A 19,564-nucleotide genomic window follows, 5' to 3' on the forward strand; every position below is an offset into this window, starting at 1 on the left:
CAGAAGATGTCTCTTGAGTACTGTTGGATGCAGCTTGCATTCCATGCAGACTCTGAGAAATCATATTGACTTGCTGAGTCAATATTTTGTTCTGAGCCAATATGGCATTCAGAGTATCAACTTCAAGAACTCCCTTCTTCATAGGCGTCCCATTGCTCACAGGATTCCTTTCAGAAGTGTACATGAACTGGTTATTAGCAACCATGTCAATGAGTTCTTGAGCTTCTGCAGGCGTTTTCTTTAGGTGAATGGATCCACCTGCAGAAGTGTCCAGTGACATCTTTGATAGCTCAGATAAAACCATCATAGAATATATCCAGGATGGTCCATTCTGAAAGCATGTCAGAAGGACACTTTTTGGTCAACTGTTTGTATCTTTCCCAAGCTTCATAGAGGGATTCACCTTCTTTCTGTCTGAAGGTTTGAACATCAGCTCTAAGCTTGCTCCGCTTTTGAGGAGGAAAGTACTTGGCTAAGAAAGCCGTGACCAGCTTATCCCAAGAGTTCAGGCTGTCTTTGGGTTGAGAATCCAACCATAATCTAGCTCTGTCTCTTACAGCAAAAGGGAAAAGCATGAGCCTGTAGACTTCAGGATCTACTCCATTAGTCTTAACAGTATCACATATCTGCAAGAATTCAGTTAAGAACTGAAAAGGATCTTCAGATGGAAGTCCATGAAACTTGCAGTTCTGCTGCATCAGAAAAACTAATTGAGGTTTCAGCTCAAATTTGTTTGCTCCAATGGCAGGAATGGAGATGCTTCTTCCATGTAAATTGGAATTAGGTGCAGTAAAGTCACCAAGCATCCTCCTTGCATTATTATTATTTTCGGCTGCCATCTCCTCTTCTTGTTTGAAAATTCCTAACAGGTGCTTACTGGTTAGTTGTAATTCAGAGTCCTTTCAGGTTCTGGATCTGCTTCAACAAGAATATTCTTGTCCTTGCTCCTGCTCATATGACAAAGAAGAAGGCACAGAAAAATAATAATAATAGAGATCTTTTTTTTTTTTGAACGAGGGAGAGATGTTAGTAGATGAATAAATAAAAAAAAAATAGAAGGAGATGAGAGAGAAGAGAATTTTCGAAAATAATTTTTGAAAAAGAGTTAGTGATTTTTGAAAATAGTTTTTGAAAAATGTTAGTAATTTTCGAAAATTAAGATTTAAAAATTAAAATAATTAATAAATTAAAAAGAAATTTTGAAAAAGGGGGAAGATATTTTCGAAAAATGAGAGAAAGAGAATTAATTAGGTAGTTTTGAAAAAGTTAAGGAACAAACAAAAAGTTAGTTAGTTAGTTGAAACAAATTTTGAAAAGATAAGAAGTTAGGAAGTTAGAAAAGATATTTTGAGAAGATATTTTTTTGAAAAAGATAAGATAAGTAGATATTTTTGAAAAGATATGATTGAAATTAGTTTTTGAAAAAGATTTGATTTTTAAAATCACAATTAATGACTTGATTCACAAGAAATCACAAGATATGATTCTAGAACTTAAAGTTTGAATCTTTCTTAACAAGTAAGTAACAAACTTGAAATTTTTGAATCAAAACATTAATTGATTAGTTATTTTCGAAAATTTTATATAAAAATAAGAAAAAGATTTTTGAAAAATATTTTTGAAATTTTCGAAAATAACTAAGAATTTTGAAAAAGATTTGATTTTTGAAAAAGATTTTGAAAAAGATAAGATTTTCAAATTGAAAATTTGATTTGACTCATAAGAAACAATTTGATTTTAAAAACTTTTGAAAAAGTCAACTCAAATTTTCGAATTTGATGAGAGAAAAAGGGAAAGATATTTTTTTTTTATTTTTGAAATTTTTATGAAAAACATGAAAATTATGCAATGCATGAAATTTTTAGATCAAAACAATGAATGCATGCAAGAATGCTATGAATGTCAAGATGAACACCAAGAACACCATGAATGTCAAGATGAATATCATAGACACAATTTTGAAAAAATTTTAATGCAAAGAAAACATACAAGACACCAAACTTTGAATTCTTTAATGCTTACGCACTAAGAATTCAAGAATGCATATGATAAACATGAAAAGACACGAAACAAAAAATCATCAAGATCAAACAAGAAGACTTACCAAGAACAACTTGAAGATCATGAAGAACACTATGAATGCATGATATTTTCGAAAAAAATGCAAGATGCATATGCAATTGACACCAAACTTATGATATGACTCAAGACTCAAACAAGAGCACAAAAATATTTTTGATTTTTATGATTTTCTAAATTTTTTTGGATTTTTATTTTATATTTTTCGAAAATTTATATGAAAAAGAAAAAATAAGGATTCCAAATTTTTCAACATGAATTCCAGGAATCTTATGCTCTAAAGCTCCAATCAAAGGGTCAGGCATGGCTTAATAGCCAGCCAAGCTTTAGTATGTAACTCAGACATGACACGCCTGACATTCCTTACATTCAACAGCCAATTGGCTAAGAAAGATAAAGAAGCTCTTCTCTTGAGTATAAGGATTGAGACATGGCTTTACAGCCAGCGAGGCTTCAACATGCTTCATGAAACACTAGAATTCATTCTTAAAAATTCTGAAGCCATAGAATAATTTATTTTTGAAAACATTTTTTTTCGAAAACAAAGGAGAAAATTTTGAAAGATTTTTGAAAAATTTTTGAAAATAAAACAAAAAGAAAATTACCTAATCTGAGCAACAAGATGAGCCGTCAGTTGTCCAAACTCGAACAATGCCCGGCAACGGCGCCAAAAACTTGGTGCACGAAATTGTGATGTCCAGGCTTGAACAATCCCTGGTAATGGCTCCAAAGCTTGGTGCTCTGATCTTAATTCATAATTGTCACAACTTCGATACAACTAACCAGCAAGTGCACTGGGTCGTCCAAGTAATACCTTACGTGAGTAAGGGTCGAATCCCACGGAGCTTGTTGGTATGAAGCAAGCTATGGTCACCTTGTAAATCTCAGTCAGGCGGATATAAAATAATTATGGAGTTTTCGAATAATAAATAAAAGAATAGGGATAGAGGTACTTATGTAAATCATTGGTAGGAATTTCAGATAAGCGAATGGAGATGCTTTTCGTTCCTCTGAACCTCTGCTTTCCTGCTATCTTCATCCAATCAGTCTTACTCCTTTCCATGGCTGGCTTTATGTGATACATCACCACTGTCAATGGCTACTTTCGGTCATCTCACGGGAAAATGATCCAATGCCCTGTCACGGCACGGCTAATCGTCTGGAGGCATCACCCTTGTCAATGGCTTCATCTTATCCTCTCAGTGAATAATATGCTCACGCACCCTGTCACGGCACGGCTATTCATCTGTCGGTTCTCGATCATGCTGGAATAGGATTTACTATCCTTTTGCGTCTATCACTAACGCCCTGCAATCGCGAGTTAGGAGCTCGTCACAGTCATTCAATCATTGAATCCTACTCGGAATACCACAGACAAGGTTTAGACCTTCCGGATTCTCTTGAATGCCGCCATCATTCTAGCTTACGCCACGAAGATTCTGGTTAGGAGATCTAAGAGATACTCATTCTAGCTTAATTCATGTAGAACAGAAGTGTTTGTCAGGCACGCGTTCATAAGGGAGAAGGATGATGAGCGTCACACATAATCATCACCTTCATCACGTTCTTGGGTGCGAATGGATATCTTAGAAGTGAAATAAGAAGAATTGAATAGAAAACAGTAGTACTTTGCATTAATCTTTAAGGAACAGCAGAGCTCCACACCTTAATCTATGGAGTGTAGAAACTCTACCGTTGAAAATACATAAGTGAAAGGTCCAGGCATGGCCGAATGGCCAGCCCCTCTGATCTAAGAACCAGGCGTCCAAAGATGCCTAATACAATAGTAAGAGGTCCTATTTATAATAAACTAGCTACTAGGGTTTACATGAATAAGTATTTGATGTATAAATCCACTTCCGGGGCCCACTTGGTGTGTGTTTGGGCTGAGCTTAAGTGTTGCACGTGCAGAGGCCATTTGTGGAGTTGAACGCCAGTTTCTGTGCCAGTTTGGGCGTTCAACTCTGGTTTTGGATCCTTTTCTGGCGCTGGACGCCAGATTTGGGCAGAAGGCTGGCGTTGAACGCCAGTTTACGTCGTCAATTCTTGGCCAAAGTATGGACTATTATATATTTCTGGAAAGCCCTGGATGTCTACTTTCCAACGCAATTAGAAGCGCGCCATTTCGAGTTCTGTAGCTCCAGAAAATCCACTTTGAGTGCAGGGAGGTCAGAATCCAACAGCATCAGCAGTCCTTTTTCAACCTCTGAATCTGATTTCTGCTCAAGTCCCTCAATTTCAGCCAGAAAATACCTGAAATCACAGAAAAACACACAAACTCATAGTAGAGTCCAGAAATGTGAATTTAACACAAAATCTATTAAAAACATCCCTAAAAGTAACTAGATCCTACTAAAAACATACTAAAAACAATGTCAAAAAGCGTATAAATTATCCGCTCATCACATCTCAGCCCAATCGTTTACCTTGGAGGCTCACGTGTGGGCACAGATTATGTCCCACTATATCTTTCAGAGCACTCAGAGTCGACCTTCACAGCAGGCATGGCTGTTCTCATCTGGTGCATCCTAATAGAGCAACCTCTTAACCTGTCCCGACACATTCGACAGGCCATGGGACACATGCAGATAGCGGGTAACCTGCCTTTCCCTGCATTGGTTTCAAATTTAGTCTCTACAGCAGGTGTGTCCTATCGGGCAGGAGACACGAAGGTGATGGGATATTTTTGTGGAAAAACGAATTTCTCCAAAACACCCAAATCTAACCGGCAAGTGCACCGGGTCGCATCAAGTAATAATAACTCACGGGAGTGAGGTCGATCCCACAGGGATTGAAGGATTGAGCAATTTTAGTTTGGTGGTTGATTTAGTCAAGCGAATCAAGATTTGGTTGAGAGATTTGTGAATTGCAGAATTTAAATTGCATGGAAAGTAAAGGGAATGGGTAATTGGCATGAAATTAAAGAGAACTGAAATTTAAAGTGCTGAATCTTAAAGAACAAGAAATTAAATGGCAGAAACTTAGAACGCAAGAAATGTAAATTGCAGAATCTTAAAGTGCAAGAAATGTAAATGGCTTGAATTGTAAAGAGAATTGGGAATTGGATTTGCAGAAATTAAACAAGGAAAAGTAAAATTCAACAAACAGAGAAATAGAAAATGACTTGGATTGAACCGGATCTTAAAACAGAAATGTAAATGAGATTGGAAAACATTAAACAGAGGATGTAAAATTGGAATTCAGATCTAAGGACCCAAGAGACTAGATAACCAAGTCTAGATCTCAATGCCTTCCTAGATCCAACAAGAGTAATTGCAAAGGAAATGTAAATTGCAGAGAAAGTAGATGAGAGAGCAAGTAACAGAAAATGAAATTCAATTAAGCAGAGAATTAAACAAGATCCCAAGGTGAGATTGAAACAGAAGTTCTTCAATTCTCCACCCAAGATCCGAAGCAAGAAAATTAAAGAGTGCTGGGCAAGAACAAGGAAGAAGAGAGATCAATTCTCCTCCCCAATTCTCTTGAATTAAAATAACAATGCTAGAATGTAAAATTGAGCTCTCTGCTGCAAGTATTGAAAAATTCTAAAAAGGAAGCTCCCCGAAAAACTTAAATCCTATGCTATTTATACACTTTCTTCAAATGGTCTTCAAGCCTTCAATTGGGCCTTTGCTCTTGATGGAATTGGGTTGATAGAGGCCTTGGTTGATTGCTCTTGGAGTTTGGAGAAGAACCGAATTGAACCGGGTTGGAATCATGAAAGCTTGAGTAAAAGTTGGAGTAAAAGTTGGAGGCTAACTTTTACTCCAACTTTTCACATCAGCCACCCTTCTTTGCTGATACCAACGTTGGGGCAAAAGTTAGGGGTCTAACTTTTGCTCCAACGTTGGCCTCCCCTTGCATACTCATGGCGCCAACGTTAGCCAAAAAGTTAGAGGCTAACGTTGGCGCAAACTTTTGCTCTCCAGGGTGTGTTTTTCATGCGCCAACGTTAGCCAAAAAGTTAGGGGCTAACGTTGGCGCAAACTTTTGCTCTCCAGGGTGTTGATTTGTGATGCCAAAAGTTAGCCAAAAAGTTTGAGGCTAACTTTTGCTCCAGCTTTTTGCCCAAAAGTTAGCCAACAAGTTTGAGGCTAACTTTTGGTCCAGCTTTTTGCTCCCTGGTTCATTTTCAATTAATCCAAAAGTTTGAGCTAAAGTTTGAGGCAAACTTTTGCTCAAACTTTTTGTCCTCTCTTCCTCCTAACCATTCCTTCTTGCTTCAACCTTTCTCCAAGCTTTCTTCACCTATCATTAATCAACCAAACACATCAAAGCTATGCTCAAAATCATGAGATATTCATTCTTTCATAATATGTGACAATTATAGCATAAAATTTCATGAAATAGCATGAATTCATACATGGTTGATTAAATCAAAGGAAACATGAAAATCTACCCAATTGGCTTGCTTATGGCTCAAGAAAGTGCATAATTCCATTGAAAACAAAAGAAAAAGGCTAGTGAAACTAGGCTAAAATGACTTGTCATCACAACACCAAACTTAAAGCTTGCTTGTCCCCAAGCAAGGAATGAATTATGCTCAATGGTTCTTTCATTTAAGATGGATTGAAGAACAACTTGTAAAGTCCTGTGAGTGAAGTGATCAAGTAACAGTGGGGTGAACTCTAAATTATATGCTCATACAAGGGCTTCAGTGCTTACTAGTCCTCACATATTGGGAGTCTTAGGTCTTAGGATTTTCATCCAAATGGTATCATGGAGATCTCTTTATATGTAGTCACCTTGAAGCAGCTTATAATTTCTGTGCTTTGGCCTCGACTCTAAGTGTCATGTCTCAAAGCGGCTCTTTAGATAAGGTTTCAATCAATACTCCTAAACCAGTTGGTTTTAAGGTATTAGGTGTTAAAGCACCCCTAAGGATTTACTTGCTCAAGCCTCTTTCTTTGACACAACTCAACCACAAGCATTTACTAGGCTAACAACTCTTTGAGTCATTGTTTCTTCTTTCTTTTTCTGCCTAGTAATTGATGCTCAGAGCCTTGGGCCATGTTCTTTTTGTTTTTGAATTTTCTTTTCTTTCTTTTGTTTTGTTTGCTGCTTCTTGGATCAATAAATTTTTGAGAATCTCCACAATACTTCTTTGAACTTCCTGTCCTGCCTATGAGCTCCCATGCAAGTTTTCACAAGCATGCAACCTCAATACATAATCATACAACTAGAACTACCACTTCTTCTAATCTTTTGCTTTCCTCAAAATTGTTTAATTCCTCAATCCTTCTTTTCAAAGAACTTTCATGTGATGCAATTTTTGAACATTGAGTGCAAACAAGTTTTGAAGAGAAAAATATTGTGAATGATCAAGCATCTTGCTTATTGAATTGCAGAAAAAAAACCATGCTAAACAGACAGATAATCATGGAAACTAAACCACTCTCAATCATAGCAGTGTTTGATGTAAGATAATCACTTAACAATACAACCTTTTGGAGTTCGCTTGCTTTACTCCTCATCATCATCATCATTGATCCACATATTCCTCTTTCATTTTTTTGGTTGATGATGCTTAATCCTCCCAAAAGCTTGTATGATGCTCTGCAATGATATTGAAAGTTGCTTGTTCCCCAAGTACTTGAGAAATGGTTAGCATGCATGATTTATTTGTGGGCCTTTGTACTTACTTTGGTGTGGGAACACCAAACTTAGTACCTTGCCAATGGTTCTCATGCATCAGATTAACCATGTGTAAAACTCTTTTTTTTTTCTTTTTCAAAAGCAATAAAACTGAAAACTAGGAAACAGCAGAATAGTTAACTAGTTCATCCAACATGCTTGAAGCCAGCATTATGCAGAAAGTGAGAATGTGTTTTATGATGGGATTTTGGTGGAACACCAAACTTAGAATCTTTCATTCTCCTTTATATTGTTTTGGTGTGTAACACCAAACTTAGCTTCTTGCAATATAGATAAAACTAATTAGCCTTTTTATTAAAATAGATATGAAGAGATGGTTACCTCCGGTTGGGTTGCCTCCCAACAAGCGCTCTTTTATTGTCACTAGCTTGACATCTTGCTCTTTGATTATGGAGGCTGGAAATCATAATGCCTCAGTTTTTCTCCTCTTGCTGTAGGATTCCTTTCCTCCATGACCTGCACAATCACAAACGATCCAAATGAAAATTGGATATTCTCATGCCCGAATGTAGTCAGAGGATTAGTTGACACCTTGTGTCAAACAGTTGGTAAACTTGAGAGATTAATGAACGAAAATCACTTCTCTCGTTTATTTATCAAGCTATGAGAATCATATTCAGCAAGATAAACCAAGAAAACTACACTCTATTGCTAAAGTGAGGTTTCAATTAGCTCAGGCAAAAGTTCAAACAGTTAGTGTGTCAGTCAAAAATTAAAGAAAAAGTGCTTGATCTAAATTGTCACCTCACTTAATCATTGTCAATCTAATCAATCCCCGGCAACGGCGCCAAAAACTTGATGGGATATTTTTGTGGAAAAACAAATTTCTCCAAAACACCCAAATCTAACCGGCAAGTGCACCGGGTCACATCAAGTAATAATAACTCACGGGAGTGAGGTCGATCCTACAGGGATTGAAGGATTGAGCAATTTTAGTTTGGTGGTTGATTTAGTCAAGCAAATCAAGATTTGGTTGAGAGATTTGTGAATTGCAGAATTTAAATCGCATGGAAAGTAAAGGGAATGGGTAATTGGCATGAAATTAAAGAGAACTGAAATTTAAAGTGCTGAATCTTAAAGAACAAGAAATTAAATGGCAGAAACTTAGAACGCAAGAAATGTAAATTGCAGAATCTTAAAGTGCAAGAAATGTAAATGGCTTGAATTGTAAAGGGAATTGGGAATTGGATTTGCAGAAATTAAACAAGGAAAAGTAAAATTCAACAAACAGAGAAATAGAAAATGACTTGGATTGAACCGGATCTTAAAACAGAAATGTAAATGAGATTGGAAAACATTAAACAGAGGATGTAAAATTGGAATTCAGATCTCAGGACCCAAGAGACTAGATAACCAAGTCTAGATCTCAATGCCTTCCTAGATCCAACAAGAGTAATTGCAAAGGAAATGTAAATTGCAGAGAAAGTAGATGAGAGAGCAAGTAACAGAAAATAAAATTCAATTAAGCAGAGAATTAAACAAGATCCCAAGGTGAGATTGAAACAGAAGTTCTTCAATTCTCCACCCAAGATCCGAAGCAAGAAAATTAAAGAGTGCTGGGCAAGAACAAGGAAGAAGAGAGATCAATTCTCCTCCCCAATTCTCTTGAATTAAAATAACAATGCTAGAATGTAAAATTGAGCTCTCTGCTGCAAGTATTGAAAAATTCTAAAAAGGAAGCTCCCCGAAAAACTTAAATCCTATGCTATTTATACACTTTCTTCAAATGGTCTTCAAGCCTTCAATTGGGCCTTTGCTCTTGATGGAATTGGGTTGATAGAGGCCTTGGTTGATTGCTCTTGGAGTTTGGAGAAGAACCAAATTGAACCGGGTTGGAATCATGAAAGCTTGAGTAAAAGTTGGAGTAAAAGTTGGAGGCTAACTTTTACTCCAACTTTTCACATCAGCCACCCTTCTTTGCTGATACCAACGTTGGGGCAAAAGTTAGGGGTCTAACTTTTGCTCCAACGTTGGCCTCCCCTTGCATACTCATGGCGCCAACGTTAGCCAAAAAGTTAGAGGCTAACGTTGGCGCAAACTTTTGCTCTCCAGGGTGTTGATTTGTGATGCCAAAAGTTAGCCAAAAAGTTTGAGGCTAACTTTTGCTCCAGCTTTTTGCCCAAAAGTTAGCCAAAAAGTTTGAGGCTAACTTTTGGTCCAGCTTTTTGCTCCCTGGTTCATTTTCAATTAATCCAAAAGTTTGAGCTAAAGTTTGAGGCAAACTTTTGCTCAAACTTTTTGTCCTCTCTTCCTCCTAACCATTCCTTCTTGCTTCAACCTTTCACCAAGCTTTCTTCACCTATCATTAATCAACCAAACACATCAAAGCTATGCTCAAAATCATGAGATATTCATTCTTTCATAATATGTGACAATTATAGCATAAAATTTCATGAAATAGCATGAACTCATACATGGTTGATTAAATCAAAGGAAACATGAAAATCTACCCAATTGGCTTGCTTATGGCTCAAGAAAGTGCATAATTCCATTGAAAACAAAAGAAAAAGGCTACTGAAACTAGGCTAAAATGACTTGTCATCACAAGGTCATTATCCCTAGGGCCGACCAGTATGTCCTGAATGGGAAGTACATCAGGCCACCAGTTCTATCTGCGAGCCGGCCTGCAGGCCCATCTTTGGATACTCCTCCTTCTTCTACTCCATCGTCATCTACACCACAAGCACCATCCACCTATCAGATGTTCCTTCAGATCCTTGAGCGGTTCGACCGGCAAGACCGGTGGATGGAGCAAATGGAGCACCGTAACAAGCGCCGATACAACTATCTGAAGGAACTCATAGTTGGTACCCACCCACCTCCAAAACAAAAGGACACCCCGGATTCCCCTTCATCCAGTAGCACAGGGAGCCATGGCAAACCAGACAACGGAGGCGATGCTTCCAGAGGTCAGTCCCTGACTTCCGGAGGTAATCTCTCTCTTTTAACACCAACATTTTAGTTTTTCTTTTTTTAGGTAGGATAGATTGCATGATAATAATTGTTTGCATGTATGTCTTCTTGGTTAAAGTAATGAGTTTCTTTTCAAGACCCCATTTTATAGTATTTCACTAATTCAAATTAAAAAAAATTGTCTTAAACTTGTTTGAAGATTGTAATTTGGAACATGAATTATGGCTAAGAACACACAACCTGTGAGATTTTGAGCTTAATTATATGGTTACATTATTTAACCATAAATTTTATTCTTGTGTGTTTTCTTCTATATGATTGCAATCTATGGTTTGTTCCATTCTATATGTCCATTAGTTAATGTATGTTCATGCTTATATGTGATTGAGGCCATCATTTGATATTAGCTCACTTATCCCAAATAGCCTACCATTCTATTTACCTTTGTTTACCACATTGAGCCTTTTTAACCCCCTTTTTGTTCTTTATATTACCACATCACTAGTCTTAAGAGGAAAAACAATTAATTACCCTATTTAAATCTTTGGTTAGCTTAAGATAGAGATTGTGTATTGATGCCAGGGCATTTTGGTTAGTTTCACTGACCTTTTCTTTACTGTTTTTAGGGTAGTTTCATGCATTTCCTTAGAAAATAAGCTAGTTTTGGGTAGATATTCACTTACATCTTGATTCAAGCATACATTGTGCACTTTACATGATTTCATGAGGATTTTGCATGAATTTAATGACAAATTTGATGTTGCATTTCCCATGACTTGGACTAGAACTTTGATGCACTTTATTGCTTGATTTCAGGACAAAGGAAGCAAAGAAGAACCACATTAGTGGCTACGTTAGTTACACTAACGTGGGCACTAACGTGGAATGGGAGTAACTTGCAAAGTTAATGAGAAAAGTAATCGCCAATAACGCTCTCGAAGCCATCATTTCCCACGTTAAGAGTAGTTAACGTGAACTCTAACGTGGAAGAAAGGAAAGGGAGCCAACGTTAGTGACACTTAACATTATCACTAACGTTGGACCAAGCTCATAAGTGGCCACGTTAAGAGCCACGTTAACTTAGTTAACGTGGCCTCTAACATTAAGAGGTAAAGGGGAAGCCAACGTTAGTGACATTCAACTTTGTCACTAACGTTGGCCAAGTAACAATAAGCCACGTTAACTCCCACGTTAACCTAGTTAACGTGGAAGCTAATGTGAAGAAATTAGGTGGTCGACAACGTTAGTAACACCAAACATTGTCACTAATGTTGGGATTAACCCACACAAGCCCCAATAAGCCATGTTAACTCCCACGTTAACCTAGTTAACGTGGAAGCTAACGTGAAGAAGGAAGGTGATCGCCAACGTTAGTGACACCTAACATTGTCACTAATGTTGGAAGGAGGCCACACAAGCCACAATGAGCCACGTTAACTCCCACGTTAACTTAGTTAACGTGGAAGCTAACGTGAGGAGGAGAGATGATGAGCCAACGTTAGTGACATTCACCCTTGTCACTAACGTTGGAGATGGCTAGCACAGCCACGTTAGAGGCCACGTTAACCTAGTTAACGTGGACTCTAACGTGGGAGCTAAGGGCACATTGGAACGTTAGTGACAAAGATAAGTTTTACTAACGTTCTCGAAGGTTGGCAAGCCTACGTTAAAAGAGCCACGTTAACTAAGTTAACTAACGTGGACTCTAACGTAAGGAAGGGGGAGACTTCTCAACGTTACTGGGAAAGGTGAGTCCCAATAACGTGTGCGAAGGACATAGAGGCAACGTTAGTGGCAACGTTTGTACCACTAACGTTGAAGTTAACGTGGCTCTTACTCTGGTGAGGAACGTTAGTGAAAAAGGTAATTGTCACTAACGTTCTCGAACCCATATTTTCACTGAACGTTAACACCACTAACGTCCTGAGCTAAAGTCTCTGCCCACTTCACACTTTTTCTCTGCAAGTAAAGCCAAGCCCAATGAAGAAGATAACTGCTTCAAACTCAAGATCCAAAGGCCCATACCCAAGACTTGAAGAGCCAACTAGAAGATCAGAAGAGTATTATATATAGGAGTAGCTTTGAATTATTTTGGGGAGTTGGAAATTATAGGGAGCCTCTTGTCATAGGACTACTCTCTGTATTTTACTTTCTCTGCACTTCTAGTTTCATAATGTATTCTCCATCTTTTTTTTTATTTTCCTGAGCTATGAACAACTAAACCCCTTTCATTGGGTTAGGGAGCTCTGTTGTAATTTGATGGATCAATACTAGTTTTCATTATTCTTCTTCTATCTTTTCTCTTGATTTTACTTGAAAGCTTTCGATCTTCATCCAATTGGGTAGTTATCTTGGAAAAGAAGCTATTCAAACTTGGATCTCTTCTGAACCTTGAAAGAGGAATGAAGAGATCATGCTAGAAATGCTTTCTCATGCTGGACCAAATTGGGTTTGGATGGATATGTGACTATAATCCTCTCAACACTTGATTTGGGAAATGCATGTGGTATAATCAGTGACCATACTTCATCTCTTCTCATGAGCAATTGACCAAGGAATTGGCTATTGATCAAGATTTGAGAGATTGAATTACAAGGAATTGTAATTCGATCACTTAAGATTGCCAAGGAGATCAATGAGTGCATTGATTGAGGAAGAGATGAAAATAAAATTGATCCAGAGAATGCAACATCTCCTGAGCCCAATGAACTCCTTATTTCTGATCTTACCCATTATCTTTAATTTCTGTCATTTACTTTTATGAGCAATTACCCCATTCCCATTTAAGCTTCTGCAATTTACTTTCCGTCATTTACATTCAGCTCTTTATTTCTAGCATTTACTTTTCTATTATTTACTTTCCCGCCATTTAATTTTTTGCAATTCTCAACCCAAATTCTGATTCGCTTAACTAGAACATTCCTCTAACTAAAGTTGCTTGATCAATCAATCCCTGTGGGATTCGACCTCACTCTATTGTGAGTTTTTACTTGACGACAAATTCGGTACACTTGCCGAAGGAAATTTGTTATGAGACAAGTTTTCCATGCATCAAGTTTATGGCGCCGTTGCCGAGGATTGATTGTGCATCAACAATGATTAAATTGGAGGATAACTAGATTGAGCATTTTATTTTTGTTTGATTTAATTTTCCGTTTGAGTCATTTACTTTCTATTTGAGTTAATTTCCTCCCTTCCCCCTACATCTTTCTTTGTTATTTACAATTCATTTCACTAACCCACTAACTGTTTAATATATTACATCACTCACACTAACAGTCATTCTGACAGAAATACTTTCTGCGTCTATTTTCCTTGCTTGTACTTGTTGGTTGTATGACAAGGAGAAGAAGCGGGGCTTCAACTTCCTTTGATTTTGAACCTGAGAGAACCTTCCTTAGATTAAGGAGGGAAGCAAGAGGAAAGAAAGTAGTTGGTGTTGAGGAAGAGGAGGAATACTTTGAACCAAACATGGAAGAAAACATGGAGAACCATCATGAAGAAGAGGCTCACAACCATGGCGAAGGAGGTCGAGCAAATCATGCTGGGGAGGATCGAAGAGTTTTAGGCTCTTACATCAATCCAAACCCAGGAAACTGTGGAAGTAGCATTCAAAAGCCAACCATCCATGCCAACAATTTTGAACTAAAACCACAGCTCATTACCCTTGTTCAGAACAACTGTTCGTTCGGAGGAAGTGTCCAAGAAGACCCCAATCAACATCTAACCACCTTCCTGAGAATATGTGACACAGTGAAGTCTAATGGTGTTCATCCTGACGCCTATAGACTGCTCTTATTTCCATTCTCACTCAAGGATAAGGTAGCCAAGTGGCTGGAGTCTTTTCCAAAGGAGAGCTTGACAACTTGGGAAGATGTGGTGACCAAATTCTTAGCAAGATTTTACCCCCCTCAACGAATCAATAGGCTGAGAGCTGAGGTCCAAACTTTCAGTCAACAAGATAGTGAGACTCTGTATGAAGCATGGGAGAGGTTTAAGGACCTAACAAGGAGGTGTCCACCTGACATGTTCAACGAATGGGTGCAGCTGCACATTTTCTATGAAGGGCTCTCTTATGAGTCAAAGAAGGCCGTAGACCATTCATCCGGAGGATCTTTGAACAAGAAGAAGACCATTGAGGAGGCCATAGATGTCATTGAAACTGTAGCAGAGAATGACTACTTCTATGCTTCCGAAAGAGGGAACACTAGAGGAGTGATGGAGCTAAACAATGTAGATGCTCTGCTGGCTCAGAACAAGCTTATCACCAAGCAACTGGCTGACCTAACCAAGAAGATGAAGAGGAACCAAGTAGCAGCAATCACTACTTCATCAACAACCCAAGAAGGAGTGAATGAAGAAGCAGAGGGAAGTCATGAGCAAGTCAACTACATTGGGAATTCACCTAGGCAAAACCATGATCCATACTCCAAGACCTACAACCCTGGATGGAGGAATCACCCAAACTTTGGGTGGGGAAATCAACAAGACCAAAGCCTTGATCAAAGACGCCCAAATCCCAACAATGCAAGCCACCAACATTTCACATCTAGACCATATCAACACCCCCATAACAACACCTCTCCACATCCACATCAAAACCAAAATAACTTACCTCATCCTTCCACCTCTAATCCCGATCTACAATTATTTGATGACAGACTCTCAAGGATTGAGAACCTACTTGAAGGCATAGGCAAGGAGATTCAAGACAACAAGGTGTTCAAGGGGGAAGTGCGAGCCAGTTTCAAGAACCAGGAGACACAATCAAGAGGTTGGAATCTCAAGTGGGGTACCTCTCTGAGCAAATTTCCAAACCCACAGATGGATTCCCAAGTGACACAGAGAAGAATCTGAGAGGTGAAACAAAGAAAGTAAGATGGGAAGATTGCAAGATGGTCACTATAAGTGATAAGGAGACTGAGGACAAGCCAAGCAAGCTGTCAGAACAACCTGAAGATACCTCAGTAGAGAAGAAGGAAAAAGATTACCAAGAACCAGAAATCTCAAAACAGGAGCTGCTGAGACTCTATGCACCTTTTCCCCAACTGCTCAATGGTGCTGTGGAGAAGAGAATATACTCAAGGTTTCTAGATTTGTTTGCATCTCTGCATGTCAATATACCATTCATCAAGACTATTCAACACATGCCTACATACATCAAGTATATGAAGGAGCTGCTTCCCAGGAAAAGCTCACTCAAAGGAGGCCAAACTATAGTGATAAACAAGGAGTGCAGTGCCCTCATTCAACCACAGTTGCCTACAAAAAGAAAAGATCCAAGAAGTTTTCATGTCCCCTGTGCCATAGGAGGAACAATTTTTGATAAAGCACTCTGCAATTTGGGAGCAAGCATCAACTTAATGCCTTTATCCCTGGTGAAAAGGCTGAAGATCAATGAGATAATGCCCACAGATGTAGTCATCAGGCTGGCAGACAAAACTCAAAAACAAGCAATAGGAGTGGTGGAAAATGTGTTGGTAAAGGTTGGGAAATACTTTCTTCCCACAGACTTTGTCATTCTAGACATGGAAGAGAGTCACATTCACCCAATCATATTGGGAAGACCATTCCTAGCTACAGCCAGAGTACTCATAGATGTGGAGCGAGGGGAGTTAATATTGAGGATCCATAATGAACAACTCAGCTTTAATGTCTTCAAACTCTCACAAGAATCAGACCAAGAGAACAAAGAACCAAGCAAAGATCATAATGAGATGCTGACAGAGGAAGCAAGCACTGAGGCACAACCAGCCCATCTGGGAAAGCCCTTGCTTGATGAACAAGGAAATAAGCAGTTGTCACAGCTCAAAGAAAAACTGGAGGAACCTAAACCACCAGAGACATGTGAAGATAACAACAAAATTCCCTTAGAAGAAGAAGTCACAAAGAAGAAGGTACCAAGGGGGTGGAGGAACAAGAAGATCCCTACAGAGGACTTCTCTCCAGGGGATAAAGTGATCTCAGCTTACTTCCCAGATATCCCCCCTAATCTCCGCACTGTACCATCTCAGATACCTAAGGTCTTCACTATCAACAGAGTTCTCTCCTTGGAACATGTAGAGATCATTGATACAACCAATGGATATAAGTCGACAGCAAGAGGGGAGGACTTTAAGCATTACCAACCACCCTAATGAGGGAGAAACGTCAAGCTAGTGATGCTAAAGAAGCACTTCATGGGAGGCAACCCATGTTTTATATACTTTTAAAAAATAGTGAATAAGTCAATATTCATGAATCCTAACCCAAACTTGACAAACACTTGGTGAAATCCTTATATTGCAGTATATAGTGAAGAACAAGTTTGGTGTTCAAAGCGTGCCAAGAAAGCATGAATGTAGCTGAGAGCATGCTAGTCTTGGAACTTTGAACAGAACTTTTCATCACAGTGCTCCAAACTAAGTTTGGTGTCACCCCATGATGCCACCAATGTGCATATAAGGATACACAGTTAGTTAGTTAGTTGGAGTTCATGAATAAACAAAATCTTTTCTTCTTTTTATTATTCTAGCCGTAAAGTTTAACTTGTTTTTTTATGATATTAATTCTTACTTTTCTTATTTGATCATTATAGGAAAAAGGAGAGGAACATTGAAGGAGATTAATTGGACAACTAAATAAGAAAGGTTCGGCCACTTCATGAAGAGGGACTACACACTTTTTCTCAAAAGGGAACACATTGGAAAATGTTGCCATGCAACATTGAAAAAAAGAGACCCTTGAAGACCGAAACAATAACCCTCATAAAGTGATGATCCTTATCCCTTCTCCATGCATAACCCCAACCGTCCATCAAAGCAATCACTCCATCCATTGCACTCAACCCTAAACAACCGAAAGTCTCCACACCCTTGCCAACTTCACACATTAACCCTCATTCATGGCATCTTCGAGCTCTAAAAGAAGGAAGAGAAAGAAACCTATGGAGCAACACCCATATGATGAAAAGAGATTTAGAAGCTTGCACCATGCATTGCAATACGGGTGGATGGTGGATAAGGAGATCATTTATGAGCTGGGATTTCAAGTTAGGAAAACTGAGTGTCCCGAAATCACAAAAAAGATAAAAAAGAGAAGATGGGAGCTCCTCACTGATCCGGTCATTAAGATCAATGCAAATCTCATCAAAGAGTTCTACGCAAATGTGGTTAGAGAAGACAAAACCAGGGCTCCAACCTTCAAAAGCTATGTAAGAGGAAAGGAGGTGGACTTCAGCCCAAATGCTATAACAAGAACTCTTCACCTGAAATCACCACATTTTGATGAGCCCAGTTATCATGCAAGGATAAGTAAAAGCCAAGACAATGATGAGCTCACAGAAATCGTGAATGACATCTGTGTTATAGCAGCTGACTGGGAAAGGTATGGAGATGGGAGACCTCGGTTCATCAAGAGGGGAGACCTTAGCCCAGAAGCCAAGGGGTGGTTTGAACTCGTGAGGAGGTCTATCCTCCCAACTACAAATAATTCAGAGGTCAATATTAATCGAGCAACTACGGTACATTACCTAGTACAAGGTGGAGAAATCAATGTGCATGAACTGATAGCTGAAGGAATTCAAGATTCAGCTGAGAAGCTTGAATCAGGTGCCAGACTTTGGTACCCCAGCACCATTTTTAGATTGTGCACAAAGGCCAAGGTGGTCTTTGAGGATAACAATCCAGACTGGGTGAACCCAGGGAGGCTAATGACAATCCAGCGTCTGGTCTATACTACACCTGCTCAGCAACAAAGAAGGCCACAAATAGGAAAACTAAAAGCAAAAGAAGGAGCTCACCAAAAGGAGTCTCATCAGGAAGAATATCAACAAGAAGAGCATCCTTACCCAGCCGACTTGAATATGAATCACCTACTAAAAGCCATTGAAGATTTGGGGATGAGACATATGGAAGGACAAGAGCAAATACTAAACCTTCAGTCCAACTAGATGAGACAACAAGAAGAGTGGCAAAAACAACAAATGGAGCAGCAACTGGAACAATACTCCCAGCTCACTCAAGCCATCCACCAAGTTACTGAGAGGCAAGAACGTCAAGATAAGCACTTGCAAGAACTCAATCAGCGGCAAATAGCTCAGATGAAAGCATTCAATGAGTTCACTGTACTTAATGAAGGACGGCAACTACATAGGGAGGAGTTCAACATAAACACTCAGGCCAAGTTGAACTACATGTCTAGTCATATGTATCATCTATACTATGCCATCCCTACATATGATGAGGTCCAAAAAGATTTTGTAGAACAAGAAGAAAGGAAGGTGAAACAGCAGAAGGAAACACTAAAGAAGAAGATGGAAGATGGTGGTTTCTGGAGGAAGTTGATTGGAAAAAGCAAAGGGAGTGGGAGTACGAGCACTCAAGAGGGACACAAGGAGGACAAGCAAGGAGGAGAGCATGGGCAACCATATAAGTAAAAGGTGGTGGAGTTCCTTCTTTGGTCCATCTTTTTCTATGTTTTGAATAAGGAAGATCTTGTATGAAATAGAACCTGCTTCCATAATAGTTTGAACCTTTTCAATTCTGTCTTTTAAAGTTTTTTTTGTTGAATAGGTCTATGTTTGCTAGTGTCTATGTCACTGCATCATCTCTTTACTTACTTGTATGCTTGTCCCTTTGAATCAAATGAAAAAGAGAATGTGTATTTCAAAAGACCAGAGAGGAGTTCATACTATGGAGTAAGTTCATGAGTTTATGGTATAGTCATAAGTTAGCTAAGTTGGTTCAACCATAAGGTGGGAAGATAACTATCTGTCAGGAAAACTATGCTTGAGACACACCCCATGAGACTAGCTAAATAAGAAGATCCTAATAAGAAAAAGGGAAAGAACAATAAAGGTTGAAAAATAAAAGAAAAAGAGTAAGCAATAAGGCTAGGCACCAATGGTTTAAATCTTGAGGCATGTGTCTGTGGTGCT

The 19,564-nt window shown here is 38.7% G+C and overlaps 2 non-coding genes across 2 annotated transcripts; one reads left to right on the forward strand and one right to left on the reverse strand.

The window, feature by feature from the left end:
* Window positions 1-335: 335 nt before the first annotated feature.
* Window positions 336-443, forward strand: LOC112767643 (small nucleolar RNA R71). The gene has a single exon (XR_003185084.1). It is a non-coding gene; the product is annotated as a small nucleolar RNA R71 (small nucleolar RNA).
* Window positions 444-14,571: 14,128 nt separating this feature from the next.
* On the reverse strand, window positions 14,572-14,675 carry LOC112768819 (small nucleolar RNA R71). Its single transcript, XR_003186205.1, has one exon. It is a non-coding gene; the product is annotated as a small nucleolar RNA R71 (small nucleolar RNA).
* Between the last annotated feature and the right edge of the window lie 4,889 nt (window positions 14,676-19,564).

This window comes from Arachis hypogaea, chromosome 17 (assembly GCF_003086295.3).
Source record: "Arachis hypogaea cultivar Tifrunner chromosome 17, arahy.Tifrunner.gnm2.J5K5, whole genome shotgun sequence".
In the NCBI taxonomy this organism is placed as follows: domain Eukaryota; kingdom Viridiplantae; phylum Streptophyta; class Magnoliopsida; order Fabales; family Fabaceae; genus Arachis; species Arachis hypogaea.